General features: G+C 39.2%; 1 pseudogene; it reads right to left on the bottom strand.

Annotated features, from left to right (window-relative positions):
* Positions 1-202: 202 nt before the first annotated feature.
* Positions 203-6,906, bottom strand: LOC148082306 (protein CFDP2-like; annotated as a pseudogene).
* Between the last annotated feature and the right edge of the window lie 1,443 nt (positions 6,907-8,349).

The raw sequence follows: 8,349 nt of genomic DNA on the forward strand, positions 1-8,349 counted from the left end.
GTAGTCAATGAAGTTAACTTAAAGGGAGGAGTTCCACTCCAGCGAGCGTTCTTTGACTGCGGCTATTGCGTTCCTCAGTCTTTGTTAGCTGGTAACAGTTAATGGAGAGGTCTATCTAAGCTGGTGATATGTCTGGCGGTTCCTCTTGTGCTTGCATGTTGAGGAGCTCTTGAAAATGTTCCATCCACCTTCAGTTGTTCCTCTATTGTTGAGAGTGGATTTCCGTTTCTGTCCTTCCCTGGCTTGTCTGTTGAAATCTGTTTGCGTGCTTCTTCATGACGCTGTACAGCTCTCTCAGGTTTCCTTGTCATGCAGCGTCCTCAGCTTGCTTGGCCATGTTGTCTATGTGGTCTTGCTTGTCTTTCTTATGCTTTTCTTGACCTCTTTGCTAGTGCCTGTATAGGCTTCTTGTGCCCTTGCTTTGGCTGCTCTTGTCTGGCATGTGTTAAAGACTGCTTTCTTTCTCTTCCTCTCCTCTAGCTTCTCAATAGTGGAGATCCAATCTCTGTGCTGGGTATGCTTTCTGCCGAAGATTTCTTTCTCGTCTTGTCTCTTCACAGCTCTTTGATGTTCTGCCACTGGGTCTCAATGCTGGTCTCACTATCCTAAAGCTGGTCTTGTAGGAGGCTGGAATCTGTTGGACAGGCTCAGGGTGAACTTTGTCCTCACTTTACTGGACTTCAGGAGGCCCACGTTGTACTTGGTGCGTGCGTTGGCTGCGGTGTTGCACTTTTTGAGGTGCAGTCTCACTGAGGTCATCAAAAGGTGGTGGTCTGATGACACATCTGCTCCTCTCATTGACCTGATGTCCTTACACGATCGTCTGCATTTCTTGCTAATGCAGATGTGTTCGATCTGGTTTTCTGTGACTTGGTCAGGAGATCTCCACGTAGCCTTGTGGATCCACTTGGGAAGGAAGATGCTTCCTCCGATCACAAGCTTGTTGTGGGAGCACAAGTTCCTCATTCAACCATCCACGTTCATCTGTCCCAGTCCGTGCATACCCTTTACTTCTGTATATCTGGTGTTGTCAGCTCCAATCTTGGTGTTGAAGTGCTGAGTCCCCCATGTCTTTCTTCCTAGATATGTCAAGGCATGCTTGTACTTGTAGGTAGAAGTCGTCCTTCATCTCGTCATCAGCGTCATTTGTGGGGGCGTACACCTGGATGACATTCAGCTTGATCTCGGTTTTCTTGGTGGAGAACTTTGCAGTGATGATTCTGGAGCTGACAGGTTCCCAGCCGATGAGAGCGTTTTGTGCCTCAGGTCTACATCCTCGGTATGGGGAGCTCCATCCTCTGTGTGTCCTGAGTAGAGCATCATCTCTCCGGAGGTCAGCCTCAGCTGTCCTGTCTGTAGCCACCTAGTCTCACTCAGCCCTAGGAGACAAATGCTGTAGGTCTTCATCTCCTTTGCTACTTGTGCGGTTCTTCCTGCATTGTACATGGTACGAATGTTCCAAGTAGCGAGCTTGGCAGCTTTCCTGGGAAAGTGGGGTTTAAGTTTGTCGTTGATGCTGTTGGTCCTACACAAACCCCTATTGACCCAGAAGAGAGGTGGTTTAATTTAGGAGTTTTCTTACTATCCTGTCTTCTATCCCTGGATATTGTGCACAGTCTGCCCATTGGTTTGGTTTTAAATCAGTGTTTTCCTTCACCTAGCTGGGATCACTTTTTGTCAGGCCCCTATCCTTTGACCTGTCCAGCATGGGTGGCCTTGCCAGGAGTACATGACTCCAGCCGGCATAGCTCTCCGGGTCGTTAAGGTAGTGATCCCAATAAGGTGGCAAAGCCGTGTTTGCACTATTTAAATAAGGAAAAACTGCTGCAGTCCAAGACTAAATCTGAGCTCAAACATCCCATTTATTGTTTGGATCCTCCATGGTTCTTGCCTGATGATCGTTGTGGCTGACCCCGGGGGCGGAGAGTGTGCTGAACCTTCAGTCAATTACCACACTTCAATGCAGCCCACACATTTTCAACACACAGTTAAATTGAGAGAGGCTCTCCAGTACTGAACCCTCCACTGAGCTGACTGACCTGTGGCATATTCCTCTTATCTCCAAAGGCCCTCCCGGAATACACACTGGACCTTACTAATTACTCTTAAAAACGAGTGGGGTGTGGGTGGTTTGTAATTGGCAAGTGTCAGCATCCAGTGAAAGATCAGATATCTTGAGGGCATGTGTGTCTGAGCCACTTGTTTGTGTAGTTCTCACAGCCAACTGATTTGTGTCTCCCTTCTGCTTCCATTTGGATTGGAGTAAGTGCATGGGCTTTTCTATGTAGCAGTTCATGCAGAACTTATATACGTATTAGTTCTACGATCATCTTTAGAACGGATCGTTATGGCTCCACTTTTGAGAGAAATAAGTGGTCAGCTTTGAAGATCTGAAAAAATGTCCTGATGCTGATTATAGTAAATATTGTATAATATTGTTTAAATTAAATCTGTACTATTTATCGCAGTGGCCCGCCATCTTTTTTTTGCATTGTGAACTTCCCGGTTTGACTTTGAAACAAAAATAGAAAAGGAAATACAATAACATGATAAGCCAAAACCCCCGTCCAAAACAGGCATCTTAACATGTCAAGAGTCACAAGACAATCTGATTTAAAGAGAAAAGTCTCCTTTCTCAATGAAAAGCCTTTAAGACAACAATAATAAATACAACATAAATTATAAAAACAATGTATTACTGTTTTGCTTTCTATGAAATTGATGATCTGTTGATGTCACGCCTCATTAAATAAAGAAATTAGAAAGATTTAAGGTTTTCTGGATCCCTTACTTTTGTCAAGAAAGTCAGTGTCCAGTAGACAAGTTTGACTTTCAGTGTGGTTGTGGCCTTTGGTGGATAGTGTTTTGCTCTTGCAATTTCTCTGCTGGTTAAGGTTCATTACTTCAGCTGACAATTTCAATCAGGCTGACCTTTGTTTCATTCTCACCAGCACATTTTCCTCATGGCAATTATTTTTCGCAATTAAAAGGAAAAATGAAAAAAATATTTTGCGTTCTTTAGATTTATGTGGATTAGTAGAGATTAAAGTTATTTATTTTCATGATGAAATTAATAATTTATGTTCATTAAATAAAAATAAGTTAATCATTTCAAGAAAAATGATGAAGTCATGACATTAAAAAGAAAAGTTACAATGGCAGTCATAATATAAGACAAAATACTAACTTCATTAGTCTTTGCACTTTAATTTGGTTTAAAGTATGTAGCGACAGAAGTGGAAAAAACATTTTAATTTAACAAAACGGCTGAAAGCAAAGAAAGAATGTATGATTGTCAGATTTCCGAACAGGAGCCTACAAATTGGCCTTCCAGAACAGCCGAGCAAATGCTGAAAACAAGCTCGACATCAGGCGAGGCTGTAGTGCTGCAGAGAGGAGGAGAGAATGCCGTACATCATTTCTGGCATTTCTGACAGCCGCGAGCAACAACTAGACCACGATGTTTCCCATTAGCCTTCAACAGTAGCAACATAGCATCTAATTACATCCTGTGGTGAAGAAAGTATGACCATAAAACTTTCTTTTCTGATCATTACGTCCCGCTGTGAATCAAGAGGTATTTTTTTTGTCCTCAAAATTCTTGCTTTTCCCTGCACGACTTTGTATAGGGCAGTCCGTGTCTGCTTGAAATGTGAGTTACATGGTTACATAAAGGCCTAAACAAGTTATTATCCTGGTTATCTTTGTATGGCCTGGAGAAAGTTGATATAGTGAAAATTTCTGCAGCATTTTTGGAGAACTTTATCTTGTTTTTTTTTTTAAGAAAAGACACCTGCTCTCCAGATGGGGCTCCTTTTAGTTGAAGATATAATGGGACTCAGCTGGTGGAACACAATCCTGTTGTCAACAATTAATTCAATTTATCTATTCATTTTCGTACTTAACATTATGTACGTAGTATACAACGAAATTCTGTTGATAATATATCATGTAGTTCTCTCCTTCATAAGTTACTTTTTATTCCAAACTTGTGCATGCCCTTCTATTCCGTAGTTTTCTAATTTATATTATGATATTACTGCTATAACTGCTCTAAATGCATATTTTGAAGCTAGGAATATACCAATAGCATATTTTTGTAATCTACTGCTCCAGTAACTTTTTAGTTTTCATGTTACTATTCAGTGTTTCATTAAAGTTTTTCATTAAACACTTTTGCAAATTGCAAAAGGAATGAAACTACTGTTATAATGAGTGGATGACCTTGTCATTCTGTCAGGAATTATTGCTTCCTGACCGATTATATGTATGTTATTGCCTTGCGTTTCTTTTTTAGCTATACTCACTGTCCACTTATGTTTCACCTTCACATCCAGTTACCACCTCAAAAATGTATGACTTGATTTTTAATGGGAGTCTCTATCCCTAGTGCCCCTTGTCCCTTGAGAGGTTAGAGTTGCCCCCAAAAACCTTCCCTGAGACCATATTTGTCTAGATGATAACGTTCAAGCCTGTCCATGAGACATTAAGATCAGTTGGACACAATAACAACAAAATAAAAGCAGATAGATACTCTGGTATTTGGCTTCACATCTCTTATGTCCAGACTTTTTGCAAATACTTCAGACCACTTCATCAATAATTAAATGTCTGCTGGAGTGTGGGGGGCATTAAAAATTTTATGGCTTGTCATTAGGTTCCCCTCAGAAGCCCCCCACGCTCCTCTTTCCACTTTTGCCATTTCCCCTCCGGGCAGAAGAAAAGTGATATGAAGAAGTCTCTTTTTTAAGGTCGGATATTTTCAAAAAACCTACCTCTAGTATCACCCACAATTGATGACGAATGTCATTATTTGCTTTCCAGTGGATTATACATTATATAAGGACATTAATAAACAAATTGAGTTCATATCGATTAAATGTATCTTAAGAGACGCAAACATTTTTTAAATGTCCTTATTCAGAGAGTACAACCATTTCTGCTCATGGCAGGACAAATAAACCAGATCAGACAGAATTTACCGTAACAAATTGTAATCCCTTGTTCAGTGAGCAGTTTAGACATAATCCTCTGCCAAAATGAGACATATGATTGAGTGACTATGTACATCTGAGGGAGAAATGGCGGCACTAACATTTGAATTACATATGTCCCTGTACAAAGTCAAGATCTTGTCTTCTAGGACCATGAAGCACTCCCCCTACTGTAGACCACATTTGTTTGGTGAGCAGTTAGGACCAGAGAACAATAAGTATCACCTTTGTTATGAATGTTTTATTTTTGTTTGTAGGTGAGCTCATTGAGAGTAGCCTGATTATAAACAAGGAGTTTACTCAAGTGTCTCCGGTGCCCTCAGTTCAAGTATCTGGTTTTAACAGTTTGTTTCTTGACTTAAACAAAATCTGGTTGCAAGTGTTTGAAATGATTACATACATATGTGTGTTTACTGCTGCGTGGATGTAAACACACCAATATAAATATATCTATTAATCTAGAGCTTTTCATTTTAACAGTTAAATTAAAGCGCCACATTAACTTAAATCTGTAATTATGCCTTTTTAGTTCAGAATTCATATGATTTATCATGTTGAACATTTTAAAGGAATAAATACAAAACACTTTGATGGTAACCAAAAGTGTTAATTCATAGAAGATTAGGATCAGTGACACTGGAGTTTAAGAACTGACAAGTATCCAATAAGACCAAAGAAAAAAAGACCATGAAACTAATAGTCTGATACAGGATGTTCTTAACTCTTACTGACTTGATCTGGGAATAAAAAGTCAACGGTTTTAGATAAAGTGTAACCCGCATTTCAGTGTGTTTTATTGTTGCGGGTCAACTTCCGGTAGAAACCTGAGGTTTCCTTTAAATCGCGCGCTCCCCCACTTGACGCTGTCCTCCTCTGTATCTGCGGCATGTTTGGGCTGCGATACAAAGCCCTGCAACTTTGTTTAGAGAGCGCTTTAAGACATCTCAACATAGTGAGACTTGTTAGCACCATGAAATTAAACTTTGAATATATGATCAGTCGCTAACCCTTGTTCAAAGCCCCATAGACTCCACGCATTCATGGTGAGCCCACGGAACTCAAGGTACGCTGTTACTTTATTTACAAATGACCAAAAACCCAATTGTAGGCAAAAGGTATTTGGATCTTTAAATAATATCTCAAGACACGTGGGGAAATTTCACATTGATGCTTTGGTTGAAAACTAATGATTATTGTAGCTCGATGTTGTCTTGATCTTTTAAGTATTTATTTTATTGTTTTTTTTTATTTTATTTTATTGTTTAAGCGCTTTGTGACCCTCTAGAAAAGCGCTCTATAAATACTAAGTACTTACTTACTTACATCAGATACTCTTGATAAATGTTTATCAGTTATCATACAATTCAAGTATTCGTGATAACTGATTGAAATATTAGAGTAAATGAATGTATTATTAGTGCACTATGGTTCTGATTTAAAACACATTATTTATTCATTATAAGGGTGCGTTTAATGTTGTAGAAATTACCTTTTTCGTTTGATCCTTTTAGATCCACACAATGATAATACTTGTACTCGCGTTCAAGTAGCAACTATTGAATAAAATGCATTTAATTGCACTACATTATGTAATGTATGCAGCTTTTCTTATTGACTTTTTTAATGCTTATTTGATCGCTTATATTGAAATACTTCGAATGTTTCTATTGAATGTTGAATTGAATATTTAAATTGAATTTAAAACGGTATTCCATCAGGATTAGTATAGATAATTTGGGGTATCTTGTATCTTCTAGATACATTGAATTTAAGTTGATTGTTAACAGTTAAGAGCTTTTTTTCTACAGCTAATTCTGATTTCCTTGACATTCATTTGTCTTTTTGACCTCCTGATAGGTCCAGTTTTTTTGACGTCCTTCCTGTCCTGTTCCACTTCATTGATCACGCACATGGTCGAAGGACACGTGCGCCCCAAAGATAACTGGATCCTCGTACACTATTGTCTTTCGTGGACTAAAACTAAAAACATTTAAGTCGGATTGTTTTTCTTTGCACACAGCTTGTGCCTATTATTATTATTGTTGTTGTTTTTTGTTGTCATTCTCCTACTGTCATAATATTGTCTACTTATTTTTGCAATACATTCACAAAACTTAATTCACTGTTTCGTGTCATTCATTCACCTCTACACAACCCAGGCTCCTTCCGGAAACAGTCTTTTTTGTAAATTTGGCCTAATTGACCTATCGTTGCACAAGCACACGTGGTAATTACTCATCTTGTTCACTCTTTTGGTATTTCTTCTCCTGTTTTTGATTAATGGATTAAGACTTCCAGCCTTAGGTGACCTCAATCCTGTCCATGTGGACGCCGCATGTTCACCTATGCTTGCTTTTATGTCCTCCAGTTTCCAGTCCAGACACATAGTAAGATTGTTGAACTGAATTTTCAGGTGTGGGTGTGTGTGTGTAAGTGGGTGTTGGTCCGTGTGACCATCTGTTCAGGGTGTTCCCTGCGCCGCACCCTATGTAGCTGGGATAGACTCAAGCCCCCCCAATTAGGAAATAAGCAGTAGAAAATGAATAAATGACGTGCAAAATGTAACAAATGACATTAATTCTTGAGGTTAAGCCAATGAATCCTTATTTCCCATGACTTGATTGTAGACCTGAAACCTTAAAGTAAGAGTTTGAAGTAAGTCATGTGAAACCTGATGCAGGCCTAATAAAGGGAAGCTACAAACACCACACCATACTGCAATTAAAAGACATTTCGCACATTTGTTTGCGTCAATGAAACTACGATATTTCGCACACAGTCTAATGTGGGAACAGAAGAGGGATGGTGGCAGTTCAAAACCATAGTCTATTAAAAAGTCAGACGGGGCTTGTGTTCCACAAACCGAGCCGATGATGAAAACACTTGAGGGTGGGTGCATGAAGTAGTCGAGCGTGAGTAAAGCAATGTTTGGTCTAGACACACGTCTCAGCTGCATGATCATGTCATAGTTTTGAGGTGAGGGGGAAGCCTGGCCTGACACTAAATAATTTACAGTTGTTTATCTAGTCTGCCAAGGTTGTCATCTGGCCAATATTGCATCATTAAAAATTCACAAAGCACAAAAAAGAATATGTCTGTGTCTCTGAAAAAGTGACACCATGTTTGATTTTCAGACTATATTTCTTATGACTCTCCTGCCATATATAAGATACACATAATGTCAATTTCTCTGAACAGTTTTACAGTGTTTGTTTTTTTTGCTTAGAACAATAATGTAAGTCATATTTAGTGATGGGTTGTTGAGGCCTCATGAAGCAGCTGATGCTGTATCATGAAACAGTTTAAAAGACCACTAGATGGCACCCTCAGTGAAAAAACTATATACAGCTAAAAT

Source organism: Callionymus lyra, chromosome 4, assembly GCF_982586985.1.
Source record: "Callionymus lyra chromosome 4, fCalLyr1.hap1.1, whole genome shotgun sequence".
Lineage (NCBI taxonomy): Eukaryota > Metazoa > Chordata > Actinopteri > Syngnathiformes > Callionymidae > Callionymus > Callionymus lyra.